Below are 27622 nucleotides of genomic sequence, written 5' to 3'. Positions count from 1 at the left end.
AGTTCCCCAAAGGTCACTGGGCACTATATTTTGCCCAGTACTATAACCCAAGTCACCAAATATCTAGTGAATACAGTAAGTTGCTTCATTTACTTCAACTCTCTCTCCTTTGAATCTCCCAAGGTGAAGTGAATCAGGGCAGAGGAAAGCAAAGGTCTTAAGACTTTGTAAAACAACTCACATTTCAAAAAGGAAAAACGACACCATTCAACACTCAGGTAATTTTCCCTCTTTTCTGTAGGTCTGTTCCTTCAGTTAACAGGAAGTCAAGGTCAGAGAGTTGATCTCTGTATAAGTGAATAACTTCTAGCCTCTAGAGTGTATAAAAAGAGAATGATAATGGAAGGACTTGATTTGGGAAGGCTTGCTTAAAAATTTCTTCTCTAATATTTAATGGCAAATCACTTCTGAGACTTTTCAGGGTTATTTTGAGGTTCAAATGAGAAAATACAAGTAAAATGCAAAGCTTGAAAACAAAATGAAACAAGGTTCCTACTTGGGGTTCTATAAAGACAAATCCCAGCTTCTAAATTCAGTCAAATAAAAAATGTTAGTAAACTACAGTTGGTGACCAGGGAAACTGGAAGCATGGTTCTATAACATAACCTTTACCATCGAATCTTACAGAGACAAATTGAAAACAGTCAAAGAGACCTGGGTTTCTGGTCAAGTTCTGTCATTTTAACTCTCTATACCTTTATGTTCTCTCCCACCTATGGGAATGATAAAAATCTCCTCTGCCAATCCCCAAAGACTTCTTTTTAGGAGTGTAGTGAAAGGAACTCCATTTCTGAAAATCTTTTAAGAAGAAGTAAGCTAGGTGGAATAGTGTATAGCATTCTGGACCTGGAGTGAGAAAGACCTGAGTTCAAATCCTTCCCTATGCGCTTGCTAGCTATGCAGTCCTGGAGATGTCACTGTACCTCTTTTGGTCTCAGTTTCCTAATCAGTAAAATAGGAAGAGTGTTAACACCTACCTCCGAGGACTAAATGCGATAACATTTATAAACTCTTTTGCAAACCTTAAAGCACTAAGTGAATTCAATTATTGTCATTATCATCATCATCATCATCATCATCAAATGAGAAAGTAATTGTAAGTGCTTAGGACAGTGCCAGGCATATGGTGAACGGTATACACATACCCACACATATATAACTATCTGATAGTTATAATTACTAGTGATTATTATTGCGATATAAGCTATAAGAAGTCATAGAATTACAAATTGTATTTATATATGCAATTCATAGCATAAGAAATAGCAAGGTACTGTGAAGTGTCAAATAATCATGTGCAAATATGAAAATGATTATAAATTTCTTATGTTTTATAATGCCCTGCAGTATTTGGTAAAGCTAGGAATTTGGTCCTGATGAGTTTTGTTCTGACCGGAAGCATTATAAAAATTTTGAAAATTAATCCAATGAAGAAAAAGTAACTATAACAACAAAAGTAATGATTTAAATAATACAGGATGAGGATAATGGTGACAATGCAACTAAATGTCTCTTTGGTGATCCAAACGATTTTGATTAAAAAAGATCATAAGAGAATTACTGATGAAATGAGGGTTTTTTTATCCTTACTTGTGTGATTGAGCCTCTTGGAAGTCTGGTTGGCAAAGGCTGTGGGTCACTTCTCGAATTGTATTTTTAAATGCACAAATAAAATAAAATATGTGGAATTTAAAAGAAATCAGTTATATTGAGATAGTTAAAATATTTTTAAAATTCATGAACTCCAGGTTAACAATATCTGAATTAAATAAGTAATGTGTGAATGTAGGGGTGATAGACAGATGTTTGAAATTATTAGGCTATAAAGGTACAGGATATAGCAACATGTACAAGAAAACTTCATTTACCATTCTAGGTATTTTAGACATGGAGAATTCTTACAGACCAGCAGAGGCTCATGAATTGTATGTTAAGTTCCTTTATTTTCAGAAGATTAAGGCAACTTTTCCCAGTACCCCATATTTTCATTGAACTGTAAGGATTTTTAAAAATGTTCTAAACTACAGAAAAATTCTCCATTATATTTATTCTGAAAAGAAGTGTTTGGAAATTTAGAAGAGTATGTATTAATTGGGATGCTTAGCAAATTCAGTGGGAGATATGATGGATTCAAAGTCAGAAATCATTGACTCCAATCCTATTCAACCATCTATCATGTGTGTTCCACTGAGCAAGTCATATAACCTATTTGTACTTCTCCTGTAATTGAAGACTTTGAACAAGTAATGTCTAATGTGCCTTATAGTCCTGCCTCTATGACCCTATTTGAAAGTTAAAATCAAACGGGGAGGACTCAGCTTCTTTGGAGGATTCAGCTATATCTTAAGCAGCTTTGGAAGCACCAGTTAGTCTGGAAAATAATCATTTGTTAGACTCTTACCATGTGCCAATCAGTGTGCTAAAGCAATGGGAATAAAAAAAAAAGACAAAAACAAGGAGCTCACATTCTAAAGGCAGAGATAACACAAAAATATCCATATGAATAAAAGATAAATAGATATATGGATAAATAGGTAGATTAAAAATATCTTTATACATATGGATAAAGAGGCAGACGTAGAGAAGAGATGGAAAGTAAACTGAGAGAGAAGGCACGAGCAGTGAGAAGAGGGAAAAGATTGGGCAGCGAAAGGATTAGAAAAGTCCTCTTAATGTAGGTAGAATTTGAGCTGAGTCTTGGACATTGGAATGATAGGAAGTGCCAGTGGTAGAAACCATTAAATAAATTCCAAATGGGATTTTATTTTGAGAAATTCTTCAGTTACTCTTTCTGGTGGTTTTCCTTTGTCAAAGGGGGAAAATAATTATTAAATCTACATAGTCCAGAAAGTAGGAAATTTCTATTCAGTGTTTCTACATGCCTGAAATACACTGGAGCAAATATTCCCACATTTTCAATGCAAATTCAAGTTAGATGATGAGACTTATACTCCATTAATAAGTGTTTTATCATCTTATCCCTGAATCTCTATGTCTTTGACACTTTTCAGATATTAGATTGTAGGAGAAAGGAAGTATCAGGAGTATGTGAGTTATCCGTGTATATATATATATATATATATGTATGCATATATATATACATATATATGTACATATATATGTATATATATATGTATGTATATATATACACACACACACACATACATATATACACCCAAACACATACATACATACATTTATACACACATATAGATATGTATATACATATACATTATATACATATATTGTATATTATATATAATATATATTATATATATATAAGCATGTGTTTGTTAGATTTGAAAGTCCTGCTGTGTGATTAGGACAGGAGATGATACTATATAGGAGAAGTAATAAATGGCAAGTGCGTGCAAACTGAGTTTTTTACTGACAGCTATATGCGCTTGTACATGGACATATTTTGATGGGTGAAAAGTGAATTCCAGCATAGTTCAGCAAGTTCAGATTTATAAGGACATTTGGGCAATAGGACTTTGATCTCATGAGTTGTGTGTATATGTGAATACATGTGTGTTTCTATAAGCATATGTATTGTAATGTGTAGGAGTGTGCATATTGTGAAGGTATGGATTGGTTGGCATTCACAGTGTTTGGGGGAAAGGTGGAATTTTTTACAATGTACAATATATATATTTGGATAGTTTATTTTTTAAAAAACTTCCACAAAGTGTTTGTCTCCATGGCACATGCTCCATACTTTAATGATATAACCCAGAGACAAAAACAGACATAGCATAGAACAAAAATAATTTGACCTCAGTGTTTCATCCTAGAATTTTTCTCAGTGCCTTGCCAATGACATATAATAAATACTTCTGTATCCACTTATCACCGAGGGTTAGGGATCTTATGGGTGGTGAAACTGTTTTTTTCCAGTCTTGAAGACAGGACTGAAGAATAAGGGAAAGATGGAGCTAATTAAGACAAAAGAATTCAAGGAAAATTTGACCTTTGAGGAGAGAAGGTGGCACTAATCATGAGCTCATAGCAAGTAAGAAAATTGTTAAATCAAATTTGAATAATGAGCAGTTAAAACCTTGCTTGACTCACTCATCCAGTTATGGAATGGTGTCCTCAATGGAATTTGCCATTTGCCTGGCTGTATCTGCTGTTCAACGTGTGGAACATGGTGGAGTATACTGTCTTTGCTTTCTCTCTACCCCCTGATGACTGGCATTGTGCCTCTTGGAAGTTATTGCTGTATTTAAATTTTTTAAATATTCTCTCTATACTATTATGAAGTATTATCTCTCAAAAGATGTACTGATTTTATTTCATCCTGAGTGAATGTTTGTAATAAAAGAGTATGGAGGGAAGACCAAAAGGGAACCTAAGACTTTCCCTCATGCTGCTATCAAGTCAGTCATGTCTGACTCTTTGTGACCACATTTGGGGTTTGCTTGGCAAAGTTACTGAAGTGCTTCGCCTTTTTCTTTCCCAGCCCCTTTTTCAGATAGAGAAACAAAGAAAAACCCGCTTAAGTGTCCCAGGGTGGCATGACTATTAAGTGTGTAAGGCCAGATTTGATTGCAAGAAGGGTAGTCTTCCTGACTCCAAGCCGCTAGCCTCTATCCACTGTGCTACCTAGCTTGCCATTTATTTGCCCTTTATATAATCTCAAGCCTAAATTGAGTTCCTTTGCTAATTGCACCAAGATGGAGTTTTACTTCCACTAGTAGTGAATTAGTATCCAAAGAACAATGTTTCAAAATGCAAAATATAACAAAACATTGGTTTACAAAGGAAGTTAGTGAAAAGAAAATGTTTTTCACGTTCAAGTTCATGAATTAACGTCAGGACTTCAGGTTCTGAGTCTAACGTGTCTAGATCTATCTTCCTTTATCCATATGAAGTATCTTTTGCAGGGTACATAGAACCACCATGAGTATTTTGAATTTTTTTTCTTTTTTGTAGCCATAATGTTTAATAAAGCGAATTCTTGTATGAAAAGCAGCTCTTTGTATTAAGAGAAAGTGTTCTCCAGTGGAAAGTCCTATTTCTCAGTGCCACTCACTAGCTTCAAGGCATTTCATCTCTCTAAGTCTTGCTTTACTCATTTATAAAATAACACTCCAGACTCATGTAAATGGCTTTTTGATTTCTATGAAACAAACTCCTCACAACCACCCAGTGAATTAGGTTGGACAAGCGATACTATATCAGTTTTAAAGATTAAAGAAACAAAGATTCTGGGAGCTGTGTGGGATTGCTACTAACTACCATCTTAAATATATGAGGATGAAGTGAAACAAGTATTTTGACTTTGCAAGTCCAGGAACTGATCTGCTAGGTTACACTCCTCTCTGATGAGGTTCATGAACTAGATAATCTCTAAGTTTCCTTCTAATTTGCAAATAAATCAACCAATCCTCAAAAATGAATTCTATGCCTATATCAAGTATAGTGCCTGGTGCTTGGGTGACAAACACCAAGAATGAAACAGTTCTGACCTTCAAAGAGATTACGTTCTAATAGGTGGGTTGAAATGAAGAAATGAGAGATATATAGATGGAGAGAGAGAGAGAGAGAGAGAGAGAGAGAGAGAGAGAGAGAGAGAGAGAGAGAGGAGAGAGAGAGAGAGAGAGAGAGAGAGAGAGAGAGAGAGAGAGAGAGAGAGAGACACGGAGGGAGGGAGGGAGGGAGGGAGATGAAAAGAGAGAAATGGAGACAGATTAAGAAAGTGATAGAAAAAAACAGGAAGAAACACACAGAGGAGAAAAGAGGAGAATATTTATAAAATACTATTATTGAGAACACTACCAAGTTTAGGGGTACAAGCAAAATGAAACAAAATAATTCTTACCTTCTTACCTTCACGCAGCTTATATTCTGAGTTACATATGTAACTTATGTTGAACACACACATATATAGCCTGTTTACAAATTTTTCTGTGATATGTATACAAAAATAGTAATGCGTAATATTTATATGGTGGTTTAAGTTCTAAATATATAAGGAGATGAGATAGGAGGAGGGGGCGAGATGGGAGTCCCTTCCCTACATGGATCCAGTTGATTCCAATAGATGGATATAGGAGATTAATTTGGCATATCATGTTTCTCTGAGGAGTCTTTTGACAGGGTCTAACAGTTTTTAGGAGTAAGAATTCATATGCTCAACCTCAGGTTAAGCCAACTCTCAGCCTTTCAGCATAGTAGCTGTAGTCTTTAGCCACAGTTTACCTTGATGTTTAAATAAGATGGAATGGAATTATTGTCCTGGCTCTCCCATGAAAATAGGCATTTCAATTCTTTTTCTTGTCCCTCTATTTCCTCTACTCACATTTTTTCTTTGATTTTAGATAAATTATCTCATATCAGCAGACATGGGAAACTTCACCATCATCACTGAATTTTTTCTTGTGGAATTTTCCAGCATCTGGGAGCTACAGGTTATACATGCTCTTCTGTTCCTACTGATTTACCTGGAAGCACTGATGGGGAATGCTCTCACCATCACTGCAATTGTCACTGACCCCCAATTTCACTCTCCAATGTACTTCTTTCTGATCAAATTATTACTATTGGATATCTGCACAATTTCATTCACACTTCCCAAATTCATTTTGGATTCCATGATTGGCAATCGCTCCATCTCCTTTCTTGCCTGTATTGTTCAAGTCTTTATTTTCTTATCGACTGAGTTTACCGTCCTCATTGTCATGTCCTATGACCGCTTTGTGGCTATCTGCCACCCACTGCACTATGGGGTTACCATGACATCAAAACAGGGTCTTTGGGCAGCGGCTGCCTCATGGCTCAGTGGGCTTCTTTATTCAGCTCTGTATACAGGTAATATTTTCCAATTGCCTTTCTCAGGATCTCCTTTCTCAGGATCCAATGTGATCCACCAATTTTTCTGAGATATCTCACAGATCTTGGGGGCCCTCTGATGTGTCCTTGCGCCTCACTCTCAGAACAATGCCTATTATTGAAGGTGTCAGAGGGGTCATTGTCCAATAGAAAGGCACCTCCCCCAGAAAATAATCTATATCCTCCCTTCTTGTTCTTTTCCCCTCCTATTTTTTCTATTTGTTTGGAAAATCTGTTCCCTGTGTCTATGGTCTTTCACTCCGACCTAGTGCCAATTGTCCCTCACACCCTCTACTAGAACAAGTAGACATTTCTAGCAACAAATCCCCTAAACCTTGTTCAGTGAAAGGTCTTTATTTCTCTTTACTCATGAGAATATTCATTACTGCAACATCTTATTACTTCTAAAGTATGAGAAATATTCTTATGGGGATCACAGGACTACCAAGGCAAGGTCAGGAATTTAGCCGGGGCTAGCTGCCACTGCACACTGCTTCCATGGTAGCATGCCCTCTGGAAGACGTAGGTGCGTAGACACATTCTCACTGAAAGAGCTAAGAAAGAAAGTGGGCTAGAGAGAAGGCATTTATTACACTTCTCTTAAGGAAGTGGGTGCAGTGCTCAGAGAACACTCACACTGATACAGAAGCAGGAGTGAGTCTAAACAGGTCTATCCTTCTGGTTAGAGTTAGGATTGGTCCAAACTCTTCAGGGTTACACTCTTACATTAAGTAAAGTTCCCTTCCTTTCCTCTCCTTTCCATTCTTTTGCCTCCTTCTTTTCATCTACTGCCTTGTAGGCTATTATGTTTCTGAGACCACAGACATCTTCTTTCCCTTGATGTTAGCCCTTGATTTGACCATGTGACATCGTTTATTCCTATCTATCATTGCCCTCCTGCTCTTTATGTACTTTCCCGTTTTGTATATAGGTCCAACAAAGAAGAATTCTCTTATAGGTAAGGTATCACTAGGTTTTTTCTTTTTTCCATACTACTCTCTGCCTCTTTATTGTAACCTCAATTGATTTTTCCATATTCGCACCTGACTCCTTCTGTATATTAGAAATAATTCTCTCACTTTTCCTTTTTGTCACTTAGTTGTTGTTGTTGTTGTTGGTAGCCTTTAATCACACATCCCGTATTTCTCTTTTTAATAATATTTTATTTTCCCCATTTACATGTAAAACAACCCCTAAATATTCATTTTTTAATTTTTTGAGTTTAAATTCTCTTGTTCCTTCACTTTTCTTCCCCATCTCTGAGACAGTAAGAGATTTGATATAATTATACAGGTGCAATCATGCAAAATATATTTCCATATTAGTCATGTGAAAGAAAACACAGGCAAAAAAATAAAAACTAAGAAAAATAAAGAAATTTTTAAAAAATGCTTCTATCTGCATTCAGAATCCATTGGTTCTTTTGCTCTGGGTGGATAGCATTTTTCATCATGCGTTCTTTGGCTCTGTCTTGGATCATGGTGTTGCTGAGATTCATAGTTGATCATTGTACACTATTGCTGTTACTGTGTACAATGTTCTTCTGGGTCTGCTTACATCACTTTGCGTCAGTTCATTTAAGTTTTTTAATCATCATACATTTCTGTTGTTTGGGGTGTTCATCTCTAATTATGGTTTTCTTTCTAAAATGTTTCAAACTTATTTTTATTGAATTTCCATCTTTTATCCTACAATTTGGAACTGGAATCTTTAAGACACTGGAAAGAGGGAGGGGAACTGGGGTATAGGAAGGAGTTTCAGTGTAAACATGTGTTGTGTCCTGTGTCTAATAGTGTAGCTTTAGTGCTAGTATTGTGGTGGGGGGGAAGGATGCTTAGTGAACTCCAGGTCAGTGAGCCTCAGTTCTTGGGTTTGGAGTTATTGTTTCTTAAGTTTAGTTTGGATTTTGGGTGTCGCAGACAATGGAAAAGGAAGAGTATAATACAGACTATCTTTACCACAAAATTTCTGTTTTGAAGATGTTTGGGAGGTCCTTAATATGACAGAAAATATCTATCCCATCATCTTGTTACTCATATGATCTGAAAGTCTTTTAGCAAACATTTGAAGACTGTTGGATTGAAAAAAAAAATATCTTCACTTCTTGTGACCATTTGCATATGACTTCATGAAGTCTTTTGTTTTCATTTCTCCCATGTAATAATTCTGTGATATTGTAGATAAAAGTTATTTATGTGTCTTATCTTGTTATTAGAATGTGAGCTTGATGACTGAGAACAATTTTGTTTAAGTCAAATATGATATTTCACCCATGAGGGAATTGACTCAAATTCCCTGTTGTGCTATTTCCTTTCTAACAGGAAATTTCGCTACCTGGCTAATCCTGAGCCTGGCTTTGGTGCCCAGTTATTCCACGATTGAATTTTAGATATTCCTGTTCCTGAGATCAAACAGAGCTAAGGGAGCTTTCCCCCCGCTATTATATGTGCCAAGACAGTTCATCCCATTGAGGGAGGGGTGTTGACATTTTATAACTATGCCTCATTTTTCTCTTTCATAACAAATATCTGTTAACAGGGTAGATGAATAACAGAAGTTTTGTAAGTACGAATTACTTAATAGTCACTAAGTAACTATTATAGTATTAATGTTAATTAATAGATTGATGCTGGAACATCTCTGAGTTACTGTAAAAGGATGCAGGCATACCTGACGAATCTTAGAATTCTAATCTGTATTTGTGGTAAACAATAATATAAGGATGCTATCTTCTTAAAGACAGAGTTAGACAAAGTAACAAGACAAAGATGGAATATAAAAATTTTCTAATTAAATGGAGTAATAAATTTTGAAAATGTTTTAGGATTAGACCGTTTTCTTTAAGAACTATAAATCACGGCGGAGCCAAGATGGCGAAGTAGAAACACGCACATACACATAGCTCCGACCTCACAAACCACAGAACGGCAGAGGGGACTAACCCAGGGCGAATTCTGCACCCAGAGACCACGGAATATTGGAGCGAGGGAGATTTCTGTTCCGGAGAGACCTGCAAGCCTCTCGCGGGGGGTCCTTCGCGCCGGGGACTGGGCGCCGGGGCGGGAAGAGGAAAGCAGCCCTACCTCGGCAGCGACACCGTGGGAAAGAGATCCAGCGGCCACGTGGGTCCCCCCACCCACAGAGAGACCTGCAAACCTCTCGCAAAAGGTCCGTTGCGCTGCAGACACGGTGCCCAGCCCAGACCTGCGGCAGCGACAGCAGCCGCGGCTCCGAGAGACAAAGTTCTGAGAGGGATCTGGAGGCGGGATCTTCAGCAGCTGCACAGGCCCCCCACCAACAGGTGACTGACGGGGGTAGGTGAGAAAGTCTCTTTGGCGGGTTGAGAGGGGAGCGTGGTGCCCCCATAGCTCGGGCCCCCCCGGGAGGTGGGGGCTGAGAGGCGGCTGCGGACAGGGGCTCCCCAAACGAGCGGGAGCCTGGATCCATTGTGGAAGGTCTGTGTATAAACCCCCTGAGGGAATTGAGCCAGAGAGGCGGCCCTGCCCCTGACCTCAGCACCTGAGCCTAATTTAACTCTGAATAACAGTCCTGCCCCCGCCAAAAATCCTAAGGCAGGAAGCAGCATTTGAATCTCAGTCCCCAAACGCTGGCTGGGAGGACCAGGAGGCGAGGTGGATGTGAGGAGAACATTCAGAGGTCAGGCCACTAGGGGGAGACAATGCCAAGAAAAGGGAAAAGAAATAAAACTATTGAAGGGTACTTTATGGGAGAAAAATCACTTCCTCCCTTCCTTTCTGATGGGGAGGAACAAGGCTTGCCATCAGGCAAAGACACAGAAATCGAGGACTCTGTGCCCCAGCCCACCCAATGGGCTCGGGCCATGGAAGAGCTCAAGAGGAATTTTGAAAATCAAGTTAGAGAGGTGGAGGAAAGACTGGGAAGGGAAATGAGAGGGATAAGGGAGAAGCATGATAAACAGATCAGCTCCCTGCTAAAGGAGAACCAAAAAAATCTTGAAGAAATTGGCACCTTGAGAACTAGCCTAACTCAGCTGGCAAGGCAGGTGCAAGGGGCCAATGAGGAGAAGAAGGCTTTCAAAAGCAGAATTAACCAAATGGAAAAGGAGATTCAAAAGCTTACTGAAGAAAATAGATCTCTCAAATCTGGAATGATACAGGTGGAAGCTTTGGACTTTTCGAGAAAGACAGATATCTCAGAACATACCGCGCAGATTCACAAAATGGAAGATAATGTGAAATATCTTATTGGAAAAGCAACTGACCTGGAAAATAGAATCAGGAGAGACAATGTAAAAATTCTGGGTCTACCTGAAAACCATGATCAAAAGAAGAGCCTAGACATCATCCTCCACGAAATTATCAAGGAAAACTGCCCTGAGATTCTAGAACCAGAAGGCAAAATAAATATTCAAGGAATCCGCAGAACACCGCATGAAAGAGATCCAAAAAGAGAAACTCCTAGGAGCATTGTGGCCAAATTCCAGAGTTCCCAGATGAAGGAGAAGATATTGCAAGCAGCTAGAAAGAAACAATTCAAGTATTGTGGAAATACAATCAGGATAGTACAGGATCTGGCACCTTCTACATTGAGGGATAGAAGGGAATGGAATAGGATATTCCGGAGGTCAAAGGAACTAGGACTGAAGCCAAGAATCACCTACCCAGCAAAACTGAGTATAATACTTCAGGAGAAAAAATGGTCTTTCAATGAAATAGAAGACTTTCAAATTTTCCTGATGAAAAGACCAGAGCTGGAAAGAAAATTTGACTTTCTAACACAAGAATGAAGAGAACCATAGGAAGGCGAACAGCGGAGAGAAATCATAAGGGACTTACTAAAGTTGAACTGTTTACATTCCTACATGGAAAGACAATATTTATAACTCTTGAAACATTTCAGTATCTGAGCACTGGGTGGGAGTACACACACACACACACATGCACACACGTACACATACATAGAGACAGAGTGCACAGAGTGAATTGAAGAGGATGGGATCATATACTAAAAAAAAAAAATGAAATCAAGCAGTGAGAGAGAAATATTGGGAGGAGAAAGGGAGAAGTTATATGGGACAAATTATCTCTCATAAAAGAGGCAAGCAAAAGACTTATTAGTGGTGGGATAAAGAGGGGAGGCAAGAGAAAAACATGAGATCTACTCTCATCACATTCCACTAAAGGAAAGAATATAATGCACACTCATTCTGATAGGAAAACCTATCTCATAATACAGGAGAGTGGGGGACAGGGGCACAAGCAGGAAGGGGGGGAGGATAGAGGGGAGGGCATGGGGAGGAGAATGCAATACGAGGTCGACACTCACGGGGAGGGAAAGGACCATAAGAAAATAGAAGTAATGGGGGACAGGATAGGATGGAGGGAAATATAGTTAGGCCTATACAACACAACTAGTATGGAAATCATTTGCAAAACTAAAGAGATATGGCCTATATTGAACTGCCTGTCTTCCAAGGGGAAGGGGTAGAGAGGGAGGGAGCTAAAGAAGTTGGAACTCAAAGTGTTAGGACCAAATGTAATGTTCTTACCACTGGGTAACAAGAAACACAGGTTAAGGGGTCAAGAAAGCTATCCGGCCCTAAAGGACAAAAGAGAAGACGGAGACAAGGTCAGGGAGGGAGGATAGAGGAGAGAGCAGATAGGTCACAGGGGCAATTAGAAAACTTGGGTCTTGGGGGGGAGGGGGAAAAAAGGGGAGAAAATTTGTAACCCAAAATTAAAAGTTTAATAAAAAAAAAAAAAGAACTATAAATCACCCTGAATCCATCTTTTGACTTATTTCTGGAGTTAGAGAAGTTCCCTTTCTATTCAATTTTCTGTCTTGTAAGAAAACTTTAATTGTGGAAATTATGAGAAAACTTTATTGCATTGTTTGAACCTTACTCTGAGTGTTTGGGACGCTGAGCCTCTTTCTTAGAGACCTTTAAATAAAGAAGTTGGTTAAGCTGACCAGAAATCCTGTCAGATTCAAAGATGAAAGGAGTTTTCTTACAATTATACATCTCAGGCAATCCATGTTACTTACCTTAAAACAGACTTGTTGTTTAATCAGTTGTCTTCATGTTCCTTTGATTGAAAATAGTCATTTCTGGGGAGATGAACACTTTTTTCACATTTCAGAGAATTCACTCACTCCCTCCTAACTTGGAAAAGTCTCTAATCTTCCCTACAATTAGAAATCAGATTATCTAACACTGAATCCAGGTAAACGTTTTCTTTTCATTAATTTTTCATATTTGATGAATTGTTTTAATGAATAAAAATCTGACTCCTCTTGGTTTTGGGGTTTAACCCTAAGCTAAGGACATCTGGTCCGATTTAGTTAGGCAATTTGTATGCATTGCTTAATAAACCGAAATGCTCAATCCTATGTTCCTTAGTCATTTCGTCTTTCACCCATTACAACCAGGACGTAAGATTTGGTGCTGAACACATTTAATAGATATTTCAATGTTTTGTGAATGGATTTTGAGAATTTTTTTCATTTTTGAAGGGTTTAACTTTGACTAATTCTTTCGCATCCATTGATCAATCTACCAATCAGTATACACTTATTAGATACCCAGTAAGTGCCAAGCTCTATGATAAGATATTTGTCATATGCAACTTTGTGAATGGCGCAGATGGCATCTGTTCAGTCTAGATTTGTACTTTATGAACTCAGTATCAAGTTGGTACCAGCCTCAAATCCCTCAAACTTGGAAGAAGATAATCAAAACAAGTCCTCGGGAAAGGTCACTAGTCATAAATCCAGCCTCAAGAATGTCTGGGACTTGGTAATGGTCAACTCCCTGCAGCAGAAAAAGAAGTTCATTGTTGGAGAATTATGTTAATGTCACCAAAAGAGCTTTCAGTCACGATTTGTTTTTCCTTATTTGTTGGTTCATGATACAATATTTTTTAAATGATTGTTTATTGTTTGTTGTTAGAATGATTATATAAAATTAACTACGAGAATAATTTTATGGGTTTTTTCTAGTTATTAATATTTATTTCCTGAAAATTACTTAAAATAATTTTGTGTGTTCATCCTTCCTTGCCAAAGAAGACCATGCCATCAGAGAAATAATGACATGACTTGTGCTTGACTTTGTTTTGAGTGAGGGAGAGCTATGCAAGTCACCAACCTCACTTCCTCTCCAGAGCCATTTGAATTCAGTGACCAGATATTCATCAGGATGACTGGAGATGACCCAGGATGAGGCAATTGGGGTTAAGTGACTTGCCCAAAGTCACAGAGCTAGTGAATGTCAAGCGTCTGAAGTGAGATTTTAACTCAGGTCCTCCTAACTCCTGAACTGGTTCCCCATGCACTACACCACCTAGCTGCCTTATAAATAGTCTTCGCCAATGAAGGAACACACACACACACATACACACACACACACACACACACACACACACACACACAATAATTTTATCATATAGAGGAAGGCAGTGTTTTTTAAAAATCATTCTTTCTATGTGAGAAATACAGTGTGTCACTATCTCATCTCATCTTGTTTACAAAATGTTACTTTGTAATTTTTTTCAAGTAGATCTAGCACTTTGTTGGGGAAAGCACGTTAACAAAAACAAATTTAGTTGGTCTTCCTTTTGGATAAAAATGACAATAGTATGGAAGTTCCTCACGAACTTTCAGAGACCCCAATAACTACGAACTTATGAGCACTTTTAACAAGACTAAAGGGCAAACTCAATTTCCTTGTTATGTGCGAAAGGTACCACTCCCAATGTAATTCTTCTCAAGAGAAGGACCGTAAAACTCATACCGGTTGTGGAGAGGGTGAACCCTTTGGCTACTCTGGATGCTGAAGGGATTAGTTTTTCAAAGGTCTTTTAACAAATATATTTTTCCTGTCAGTCACATAAGAAATACCAGCCATATCACAAAAGTCAGCAGGGTAATATGTAATAATCTTCATTCCTTCTCTGCTCTTAGTCTCCCAGGGAGGAATTTGTTAACTTAGTGAGGAGACAGTCTTTTGATAGTCGCTAGCATCTGTGCCATAGTAAGGAAAAAATGATATCCTGAATAGAAAGGAGAAATTCCACACCTCTTAATTCACACTTTTGTAATTTTTTTTCCCCCTCAATCCCAGAGAGACCAGGTTGCTCACTTTTTAAAAGTGTGAAACCAAGATCATGGTTTGATCACTTATAAGTCATTAGTTTCTTAAGAGGCAGTAATATTGGTATATACCAGCTATTATCTGGATAATGGATTATGTGCTGGATATAATTTAAGACAATGAAAGCAAAAATAAATCTGCTTCCAGTAGTAATTTCCTATGTGACCCAAGTAAGTCACAAATTATCCTTTCTGAAATAATAAAAATAATACCTATCGAATGATCCTTGAAGTGTTAATACAAAGCTTTAAAGAGATGGTGTATGTATGTCAAGATCAAAATAAATGCCTGCTATTGTTGTAGTAATAATAGGAGTAGTAGTAATAGAGTAATAGTCATAACAGCAGTAGTAGCACTAACATTTTGTTCTATAAATATAGATCTGCTTTCCAATTCCAATTGCCTTCACCTGTATGGTATGTGCTATTACTCACAGGGAGAATTTGATCAAAAATCCAAATGTAGCAAACCAATTATAGCATGACTCAGTTGCCTAAATAGTAGGACTCTTTACTAAAAGAGAACTGAGGGAGGATTAAGGAGGCTTGGGTTTTAGCTTGAAATCTGTTGTTTATCTGCACTTTCCTGGCCCCATCTGTCAAAAGTGAGTAATCAGATCTCATTTCTAAATGTCACAGGGCTTACATAAAAGGCCAATGATGTGAATTCCCCAGGGGGAATCTATTTGAAAAAGTAAATGCTTTCTGAACATGCAAGTCTTATGCTTTGTATACATGTATCTCCATAGATCATAACATTTAAATTCTGAAGCCAAGAAGAATGGACATTTCAAGCATAAGGAATTATTTCCTGCAAACCCAGTAACTCAACATCACTCAGAGGAATGATGCCCAATCTATACAAGGTAATGAAAGTTTATACTATATTAAGAGGCAAAGCTTCAGGGAGAAGGAAGAGACAGACAAGACCTTCTGTTCTGTTGCGACCAGATCTGGGATATTGATGCAACAATATCTGAAGGTCATTGATAAGCTGGTCAAGAAAAAGGGAATCAGGATGGTGAAGTTAATTCCATGTGAAATGGAAAAAAATGGGATAGTAGAAAAAAGAACACTCTAAGGGAAAACGATTATGGTGTCCAAATAGGTTTTACAAGTAAAAGGATAATTGGTCTGGTAATGTTCTGCTCCAGAAGGAAGAACTAAGGGAAAGTTGTGAAAGTTGCAAAGAGGATGTTTTAGATTTGGTGTAAAGTATGAGAAGAGCGTTAACAGCAACAGCAGCAGTAGTAATAGTAGCAGCAGCAACAGTAGCAGCAGCTATATGGAAATTTTGAAATTAAAACTCCAGTTAAGAGAAATGTAAACAGGTAAACACGAGTGAAAAATGGTAAACGAATAAACACAGACAAACCTCTTTCATTCTAATATGAGGAGATGATACATGTTTCCTTTCTGAACTCTATGATTATTAAAGGTTATATGTGGGAGTCTAATTGGAAAAGGTCTAGAAGTAGTTCTTTTATGTCTTGATGAGCTTAAGACAAAAATAGAAAAAGAGAGAGAAAGAGGAATGTACTGGGTAGGTGAGGAAAGATGATTGGGGGCATCATCTTTGCACATCAAAGAGTAAAAATAGGTACTTATACAAACAAGGAGAAGAATGACTGATTATGAATATCATTCTCATTTGAACTGCTCATGAGGGAAGGACAAACACAGAGTTTGTAGAGGAATATATTTCCCTTGAGAAGGAAAGAGGGAAAGGAGACAAAGAAGAAGGACAAATTAAGGGACAGGTTAGATTAAAGAATGGATTTTTTGTGTCATTTCAATCACTTCTAACTCTTCATTATCCCATTTGGAGTTTTCTTGGCAACCATACTGAAGCGACTTGCCATTTCTTGCTCTAGCTCATTTTACAGATAATGAAACTGAGACAAGCATGGTTTAGTGACTTACCTAGGGTTATACAGGTGCAAAGTGACTGAGGCTGGATTTGAGCATACCTTTCTCTGACCCTAGGCCAAGAGATCTATTCACTGCATTACCTAGTAGTAGAACAACTACCTTTACAGCTCTACAAAGACTCTAAAGGATCTCCAGATGGTAGCTGACTAATGGCTCAGTTCTGGAACCAGCATCTCCTTCCACAAAATCGTTACTTCTAGTCTTCATTCTAACCCAGATGAGACCTTAATTTGTATTTGACACGTTTTGTGAACTAGATTTATTTTCATGGCTCCCCTAGGCATTTTAGTTTTCTTCTTTCTTTGTCTTTCTTTCTCTTATTCAAGCTATATTTTTATTTTTGATCACTTATAGGGCACCAGAAGATATGGACAACTTCACCATTGTCACAGAATTTCTCCTAATAGAATTTGCTGATATCTGAGAGCTGCAATTCTTACATGCAATGTTTTTTCTCCTGATTTATTTAGCGACATTAATGGGAAATTTTCTCACCATCACTGCAGTAGTCACTGACCGACACCTCCATGCTCCAATGTACTTTTTTCTAAGCAATTTATCCCTGTTGGATATCTGTTATGTCTCAGTCACTCTTCCTAAATTCACTGTTAACACCTTGATGGGCATTCAATCCATTTCCCTCCTTGGATGTGCTGCTCAGATCTTCTTCTTTCTCTTCTTTGGATCAACAGAATTTGCTTTCCTCATGACTATGTCTTATGACCGTTTTGTGGCCATCTGCTACCCCCTGCACTATGGTGTCATCATGAAACCATCCCGGTGCCTTTGGGCCGCGGTTGGCTCATGGTTCACTGGCATTGGCTATTCTACTCTGCACACAGGAAACATGTTCCTCTTGCCTTTCTCAGGATCCAATGTGATCCACCAGTTTTTCTGTGACATACCACAGGTATTACAGGTTGCAACATCAGATGTTTACAATACTGAATACCTACTCCTTGCCATAAGTTCATGTTTTCTCTTATTGTGTTTTGCCTTTCTAATTATATCATATGCTCGTATATTCTCCAGTGTACTCAAGATCTCCTCTGTGGAAGGACACTACAAAGCCTTATCCACCTGTTCCCCTCACTTGATTGTCTTTTTCTTATTTCTCCTTTCTGCAATTATTGCAGTCTTGGGACCAACATCAGACAAAACATCAGTTCAGAACCTTCTTATAGCAATGACCTACACAGTACTGCCCCCTTTCATGAACCCCATCATTTATAGTTTGAGAAACCAGAAGATCAAAGTTGTCCTGATTAGGATAATTAAGATGGTATTATTTCCCAGGAAGAATGTGTCTAAGTCTAAGAAAATTAAGAAGACAAGGAATATGTGACTGGGGTGTTGAATACACAAGATGGCACAACAACTAGATTTAAAAAAAATGAAGCTGTCAGTCATTTTCTCCCGTCAATCTGCAAAATGATTAAAATATATCCTCTCAAAATCGAAGCTAGAACAATGATTTCATGGAAATAAATTAAACATTCTTAAAAATACATAATATATAATAGATCATATTGCCTATAAATTCATGAATCCATTCAACCACTAACTCTGTGAAAATTTACTGGAAACAGTTGGTTCCTATCATATGGGGAATGAATGAAAAAATTGGCATATTATACAATGGAATATTATTGAACTTGCAACAATGAAAGAGAGAATAACAGGAACCTGGAATAATTGGTGTGAGCTGATGCACAGTAAAATGAACAGAACCAGGGGAATCATTTGGCAATGACTATAGCATTGCAAAGGAAAATAATGTGAAAGACAACTCTTGATGCAATAACCAAATGTGACTCCAAATGATTGAGGATGAAGTTTGCTAACCATGTTTTGATAGAGAGGTGATGGACTCTAAAGATATAGAATTAGTCCTGGATTTCTAGATACAGACAATGTGTGGTTATGATTTTCTTGACACAAACACACACATGTATGTCTTCATGCCTGCATGTGTGTATGGGTATATACATACACATATACATGAATATTTGTTTTGAAGGAAATGGTATTACTTATGTTGGGGGAAATAGAAGGTTATAAAATAAGTATTGAAAGTGATGTTTAAAAAATTTTCAGTTAATCTTTCAAAATGTATAGAAAGAAGAGAGCAAAAACAAAAAAAGTTCAAAGTGGGAATGGCCAAGAAGGGTAGTGTTGGAAGTATGATCTTAAAGTTAAGGAATATGTTTGGAAAGAAAAAAGTAGTTATATTTATATATTTGTGTATATAGTGATCATGTACATGTGACCACATTCTCCCACAGGCTGCTGTTCCGTTCAGAAAAGCCAAATGGCTTAGTGACAAAAAAATGACCAAGGAACATCCATGACTAAAGCACATAAAGGAAGCTGGCATGCATAGCAATTTTATGAAGCTAGAACTGCTAATTAATTTTTGGAGTCAAGCCAATGCATTTTCTTAAGGAATTTTCCAACCTGGAAACTGACAGTGATTCTATTGCTTGCTCCCATGCAGTGACTGCTGTTTATGACTCTGCTGACACTATGGGCTCCAGGGTTTTCTCTGGGTTGCTGAGGCCCTTTGCTGATTTTACTCTCAGTCTTACTATTATCTGCTGAAACATCCTCAACACTTCCCACTCCTGGTTGTCTCCTTTGAGATGATCTCTGCTTCCACATACTAGTATGGGAACCACTACAATGAAGCTACTTTTCTCAATCAGGAAGAATTCTCTTTGATTTTTTTTAAAAATCAAAAAGATTTTGATCGTACCCCAGGGCAATTTCAACTGTTCTATGACATAAATAGCAACTGGTCACATCAAGTGAGCTGGCTAAAAAAGTTCTTGTGCAGTAAGATTATGATTTAACTCCATTGTTTCTGCTTTAATACCTGTTCTGGGATCACTCTTCCATGACCTATTTGTACATAGGGAAGTAAGATTCCCAGAACACTAATATAGCTTCCCTCACAATTCTATCAAAAACCTTGATAAGTTTGAAGGTGTTTTAATGCTGTAGCTCATGTCATTTTTTCCAACACAGTGCAGCTTAGATAGAAAGAAAGAGAGGTCTGTGGACACTTGGGTGAGGACTGACTAGGAGGTGGTGAGGGTTTAGGGGACAGGCCTTGGAGTCAGCAGCTGCAGAAGTAGCAGGAGCAACAGGAATATTCAACACACAAGGATGACAAAGCAATTGAATACTCATTCAGAAAGAGATTTCAGGAGACTCATATATTGGCAATGGATAGGATCTTGCACCATTTGGTAGCTGTTTAACATATCACACAGTTGTGGATTGCAAATCTCAGGCATAGAGATGTAATCACAGTGACAAAGGAGCAGGTGTCATACCTGAGTAAAGACCAAAGCACAAAGCAGGAGGGCAGCGACCAGACCTCTCCTTGGATCACATCACCATGGAAACATCAAAAAGTCCTCTGCACTGAGCCATAGAAACTCAGGCCAGTCATTGTCTCTAGTGTTGAGGAGACCTCAATCCTAACATAAAGTGCAATGTCAAGTAATAGTCTAGAAAAGTGAACAAACAACAACAACAACAAACCTAATTTTAAAAGCTTCTGTATTGACAGGAACGTGGTCATAAGCTAAAAAGATTTTTGAAAAGGAGCCAGTGTAAAACAAAAGAAGGATAATTTGGAGAGAATAGGATAAAGGAAAATTCATAGTAATAATAATTATGAATATGAGTGGGATGAACTCACCCATAAAACTGAAAAGTATATCAGAATGGATTAGAAATAAGAATTTGACAATATGTCATTTATAAGAGACACATCTGAAACATGTTTTCCTATTAAAAACACTAGAAAGCAGATGAATAAAGCAAAACATTTTTCAAATGATAAGTTGTTGCCATTCAATTATTTCGGTCATATCTAACTCTTTTTGACCTCATTTTGAGATTTACTTCTCAAAGATACTGGATCGGTTTGCCATTTTCTCCTCCTACTCATTTTGAAGATAAGGAAACTGATGCACAAAAAAACTGAGTGAGTTGTCCAGGGTCACACAGTGACTAAATGTCTGAGACCAGATTTGAACTCAAGTTTTCCTGCCTCCAGGTCTGGTGCTCTAGCCACTTCACCACATTGCTGCCCTCTCCCCCAAATGATAAGTAGTATTTAAAACCAAGAGCAGGTATTATTTGGAATGAGGATTAAGTAGAAGTAGAATAATGGAAGGATTTCCATTATCACCATTATTCAATATTGTATTAGAAATGGTCCTTATAGCTATGACAAGACAAAGAAATTGAAGGAATAAAAATAAGCAACAAAGTAACAAGTACTGGTACACAAAACTGTTAAAAGATATCCATAGCTGTGTTGGGAACATGGAATGGTGAATGTCAAGGGGATTTATAATGACAAAGACTTATACACATTGTTATTCTTTTTGTTTTATTCTGCCATATAAATAAGAGCTTCATAGTAGCTTTTATTTTCTTTCAGTACATTGTGGAATCATGAATCTGATGATGACTTATCATCTATAAACTTTGGATCTTTTTGAAGACTGAGCAAATTAAGACAACTGGCAGACTGGGTTCGAAAAAGGTAGGTGCAAACATTCCTCTCACCACAAAGTACATTTTCAGCTGTGGCAAAATTGAAATGTTTTTTGCCTTTTATTCCAGACATGGTTTTGAAGCTACAAGGTCAATTCATGGGTGGGCTGAACCTTGTTCAGGGTGATACCTCCTCAGATTTGTCCAGTTGATAGCTGGTAGCTCTGAAAAACTTTAGACACTGACAGAGTCAGAGCCTGGTACATTCTCTTTTGCTACTTGTCCACTTAGGTGATGGAAAGAACAAATATGAAGAGGCAAAGAAACAAAGTATTATGTGTTCATAACCATGGGTCAGTCCATGTGTGGAGAGTAGGGTTTGAAATCTTTTTCCACCCAGAGGCTCACAGCATTTCTTCCTTTACTCACCAGCAGGAAGGAAAGTTCAAATTTCTCCTTTGGAATCTTTTGTGTAATCTCTCATTTCTAAGGAATTCTCAACAGCGAACAAAAAACCTTTTCTCTTCCACGTATTAAGTAGACCAGAAAGAAACACAAAATACTATGTAGTTCCTGAATTGGGGATAGTTCAGTTCCATTACACACAATCCACCACTGTGAGATGCCAGTGCAAAAAACTCCCCACCCTCGCCCTCCCTTTCTGAGAGCAGAGGGAACCCCTAAACATTCTTTTAAGACTAGACTTAATTATAGGCAATTTCTGTGTTATCAACAAGACGTGTTAAAAGGAAAGTAAATAGATGCTCCTAATTGATCTGCCTTGGAAAAAAGAACCAAGTTCTCTCAGGAAAACGGAATTTCCCTTAATCTTTCAGGTCTGATGTCAATGTGGCTTGTCTTATGGTGTTTTTACAAAAACATTCTAGATTCGAATTCTGGGGACCAGGATAAACACAATCCTATTATTGCCATTTCCTAAGTCTATTTCTAATTGTATATTTTACATTTTCTAATTGTATATTTGAATTCATTCAGAGCAAGCATGAAACAACAGCCTAGGATTATGGCATGTGGGATGTAGCACACATGGTCTCCCTCAAAAATTTGTGTTGGGGTGTGTTTGTGTGCATAAAATATCTATGTATTGGCACAAGAGAGGTAATATCATTAATTTTTTTAAATTTACTGCAAAATTAATTGAAAATACTTGAATGTAAAATTAGAGAAATTACATTAAATTGAATTTGTAACAGAACTGATCAACATAAACATGCAATAATAAAATTTCTTAGATACTAATGACGGCCAATAAAGAAAAGGTATAGGCAATATAACTTCTTATTCTTTGATATAGGACAGTTTGATGATGAGTATCTTTAGTGGAATTAAGTCTCTCTAGACACTTTTTTTTTTTGAGAGACCTAAGTTGAACCTTACAGCAGTCATTGGTAGCATTAAATTTGCTTAGTGTATAGACAAGTGAGCCTTAAATCAGGGAGATTCAAATTCAAATCCAGTCTCCAGCACTTATTAACAGAGTGACCATAGGAAAGTCATTTAATATTTGTCTGCCTCAGTTTCTGCAAGTGTGAAATGAAGATAATAATAGCACCTACCTTTCAAAATTGTTAATATCAAATGAGGTAATACTTGTAAAGGACTTAATTCTGTGCTTGGCACATAGTAGGAGCTTAATAAAGGCTTCCTCCTTTCCATATTAATGGAGTAAAATTGTATGTGACTCAAGATATGAGTAGTCTCATTCTTATAGCTTGTCTATCTAAGGGATTAGTTTTTGATACTGTATTTTACTTTTGTTTTTATACTGTAATAACATTCTGTCAAACCTGAAACCTCTCCTCTGAGGTTTGAGCTAAGAAGTTTATGTGTGCTCTCAACGCTGTTAAAATGGTTGACCTGTGAGACTAAATGTTGTGATATTTGGATGATTGGGGAATGAATTCTAACGATGACTTGGAAGTTCAGGTTTTGGGGAAAAGTTGGGGAAGAGAATGAGAACAAGTTGGGTATTTGTGGTGAAGTGGAAGGATGATATATGTGTCTGTCTGTCTGATTCCTGACCCTAACTCCAAATGTATGTAAGTATGTATGTATGTGTGAATGCACAAATGATTTGTAATGGTGAATACATGTATGTATCATTTATGGCCCTAAATGTATGCATATGCTGTAATACATACATACATGTGTATAAACACTATTTTATGCACATAAATAGGCACACAATTTATATCTACATATATGTAAGACACACTTAGGTATATAAAGATATATATGCACATATATGTATATCTAGATATCACTCCCTCAAGATCTCTATTGATATCTAAGTATTTTTCTATATGTATCTATTGATTTATTTATCTGTCATCTATCTTTCTATTTGTGTATCAGTAACTTTCTCTCTTTCTCTACCTCCCCCATCTCTATCTCTATCATTTTCATATCCATCTCTACCTTGACTCTATCTCTGTCTTGCCCGTCTGCATTGGTAGACATAGTCTTCTCTCCAGCAGGTACTTGTACAAACAAAATCATCGCACCATATCTAATTCCTTTTTAGAATTCACTAGCTCTTGCAACCATTCGTCCTCATGGTCACTGATCAGAGAAATGGCTTACTTTCTCAAAATAAGAAAAAGTGTGCAGAGATTATAGGAATCATAAATGTTGACTCTGGTAGGGGCAGTGTGAATTGTATCAAATGAAGAGCTCATTTTACAAACGTTGGCCCTGATGCCCAGAGGAAGGGAGAAGTAAGAGAGAGAGAGGTAAAATTAAGGGTTAAATGCAAAGGAAGGAGTAAAATTAACTCTCAGATTGGATCTCTTGAGTTCCAAGTTTCATCTCCTGATCATTGAACAAGATGGAAGACATGGGCTAACCGCTAGGTTAAGATATGTCTAACTAAGGAAAAGTATCTCATAAAGATATGGAGAAATCTTATTTGCCTTGTTTAAAGAAAACAATTCTCACTGAGTGGGGATAAAGAGGAAATTTATTCAGGTAAGAATTCTTCTGCCTGAAGAACAAAAAGGCTTCTGCCTTTGGGGACACCAATTTAGGGACACAAATGGGATATCTGTCATTATATGGACAGTCTTAGCAAGAATGAGAAAGCACATTTGAGCAATAAAATGTTGACAAGTTGCTTACTTGTAATCTCAGAATCAGAGCGCTAAAAATGCCTGGCTAGTGCAAAAAAAGGCTGACTACAGAGATGGCATTAGTCAAGGAAACAAACAAACAATACCATGCACATTTTGGAAAAGATGGCATTTCTACTCTGTCATATTCTTTTTAGTTTAAGCCCATGATTTACATGATGGGCTTAAACTAAATGATATATATATAGATATAGATACATGATATGTATATATGTATATATACATACATACACACACACACACACACACACACACACACACACACAAGTTGGAGAAGGAAATGGCAAACTAATCCAGTATCTTTGCCAAGAAAAATCCCAAATGAGGTCATGGAAAGTTTCATACAACTGAAAAATGTCTTACAAAAACAAAAACCACAGAATAATCACTGGTTTCATACCTCTTCGCATTTCTTTTTCTTTTAATGAGGGAAATTGAATTTAGATTCAGAATAATTGTTTTCAAGTTCTGGTTGTATTACCAATAATCTTTGTTACTTTGTAAAAAAAGCATTGAATGAGTGTGTGTCTTTCACAGGTTGAAACAACCTGTGTAACAATATTGTCAATAAAATTAACTTAATTTTATATAATATTTGAATCTTTGCAAACCACTTTCCTGAATACAATATCTTAAAATATGCAACTGATGTGTTGATTTTCCCATCCTTCTCATCTTTCTACTGTTCTCTCTTCTCTCTCTGTTTCCCCATATCTATCTATCTATCTATCTATCTATCTATCTATCTATCTATCTATCTATCTACCTATCTAACCTACAGGTAGATAAATATAGATGAAAAGATATTATGTATAGACATAGATATACTTATAGATATAATGTGTGTATGCAAGCACATGTAATAATGCATGTACATAAATGTATATCTATATGTGTTCACACTTATGTGCATAGATGTATGTGTATGTATTTGTGTGTGTGTGTGTGTGCTCATGTACCAAATCCATTTGTACCCTTGGTGGTGATAATCCTTTTTACTAACTTTGCAAGTGTTATTATTCACTTTCCTAATGTTTATCTTGTTTCCCTGTCCATTCTGCAGAGCTAAATATATAAAACTCTGTTCCACAATTAGTGGATTCATCTGAGCCTCATCTTTACTACTGCAAGCTCTCCCATCAACTGGTTTGAGCATTAAAAGAGTGTGATTTTTCTTTTGTTCAGATTTAATTGGACAAAAGAGTTTTTGAGTTTTATCTGAATAAGCATTTTAATTCATCTTTCTTTTCAGCACTGTTTCTGCTATTCATAGTGTGATTTGATTTTAGCTAACTTCCAGCTCGCCGGCGAGGATGGGCAACCTCTTAATCATCACAGAATCCCTCCTCATGGAGATCTCCAGCACGCGGGAGCTCCAGGTGTTACACGCTCTGCTGTTTGTGCTGATTTACCTGACTGCCCAGAAGGGCAATGTTCTCATCATTCCTGCAATCATTATTGATCCACAACTTCACTGTCGTATGTATTTTTTTCCTGAGCAACTTATCTGCACTGGATATCTGCACCATCTCAGTCACACTTCCTAAATTCATTGTGAATTCCCTGTCTGGGTTTCAGTCATTGTCACTGCTTGGCTGTGCTGCTCAGATCTTCTTCTTGCTTCTTTTTGGAACAACAGAGTTTGCTTTGCTTGTGGCCATGTCCTATGACCGCTTTGTGGCCATCTGCCACCCCCTGCATTATGCTATCATCATAACTCCAGCATGTTGTGTCTGTGCAGCATCTGGTTCATGGCTCAGTGGGCTCGTTTATTCAGCTGTACATATGGGAACGTGTGCCCCCTGCCCTTCTCAGGATCCAACATGATCCAGCAGTTTTTCTGTGATATCCCTCATGTCTTGAAAGTCTCAGCTTCTGATATTTTTAATACTGAGCTTGTATTAATTGTAGCAAGTTCAAGTTTTTTCTTATTTTGCTTTGCCTTTTTTAATTGCATCCTATGCTCACCTCTTCTCCAGTGTGTTCAGGATTCTGTGGAAGGACGCTATAAGGCCATTTCAACCTGCTCCTCTCAGTTGATGACCTTCATGTTGTTTCTCATTTCCATAATGCTTGCAGGCCTCAGGGACACATCAGCACATCACCTCTCCAAAACCTTTCAATTGCAATGACCCATACAATACTGCCTCCATTTATGAACCCCATCATCTGCAGCCTGAGGAACCAGAAGGTCACAGCAGCCATGGGCAAGAAGATCAGGAAGATTTTTTTCCCCAAGAAAGAAGGGTCCATCCTTGATATCATCAAAAACGTGAAGAATATGTATTTGATCTGTGAAATATGTAAGACGAAAACATAAGGTAGTCTCGAATGGAGAGAAATGGCACTAAAACATACCACATAGGAAAACAAATCCTTGAATAAAATGTTGCAAGGGATGGAAAGGATCAGTCATTTATTTTCACATAGCAGACCCATCCTTCAAGTGTTTATTGTCACTAGTGGACGTATCATGACAGCAGTTCATTGTGCAACAGTGCTATCAGAGGAATGGATGGAACAGTCATTGATTCCCTGAACAATAGTAGATAAGTTTATCCATATGCAGCCACCAGGATGATTGTGATGTTCTCCCACCCTCCTTAACATGTTTCTTGTCTTGTAGCTTTCATGTTTTTGTTTCCATCCATCTTTGTGTTGTTAACATTCTTTTCATTCTTTGCATGTTGAAGATTTATTTATCCTTCAAACACACACAATACATATATACACATATGCAGACACATACCTATACACACAAACATATACACACATGTATGTGTATATATGTGCATGCATGCATCCATGTATTTAGTAGTTCTCTGGGAAATTAAATTCCTTGTTCCTGCATTTGCTCGTTTGTAAAACAGGGTAGTTGAGCTTGAGACCACCATAGTTCCTGCATGTCAGTTTTTATGTTATGATTTTGTGCAAAATCTTTCTTCATCTTTTAAGCTGGAAGAAATGTTTTCTTACGCCTAATTTTATACATTACTTATATTTTTATCTTTAATCCTATCCTCAGGTTATTGAGTTCTTTTTCTATTACACTTAGAAGT

At 37.4% G+C, this 27622-nt stretch overlaps 1 long non-coding RNA gene across 1 annotated transcript; it reads left to right on the top strand.

Moving 5' to 3' along the window:
* Positions 1 to 26925, top strand: LOC140523385 (uncharacterized). Its single transcript, XR_011973375.1, has 5 exons — positions 1 to 218; positions 15717 to 15833; positions 21359 to 21463; positions 25853 to 26042; positions 26643 to 26925. It is a non-coding gene; the product is annotated as an uncharacterized lncRNA (long non-coding RNA).
* The last annotated feature ends 697 nt before the right edge of the window (positions 26926 to 27622 follow it).

This window comes from Notamacropus eugenii, chromosome 2, assembly GCF_028372415.1.
Source record: "Notamacropus eugenii isolate mMacEug1 chromosome 2, mMacEug1.pri_v2, whole genome shotgun sequence".
NCBI classification, from domain to species: Eukaryota; Metazoa; Chordata; class Mammalia; order Diprotodontia; family Macropodidae; genus Notamacropus; species Notamacropus eugenii.
The sequence above is the reverse complement of the archived record's forward strand: the minus strand, read 5'-3'. Positions and strand labels throughout refer to the sequence as shown.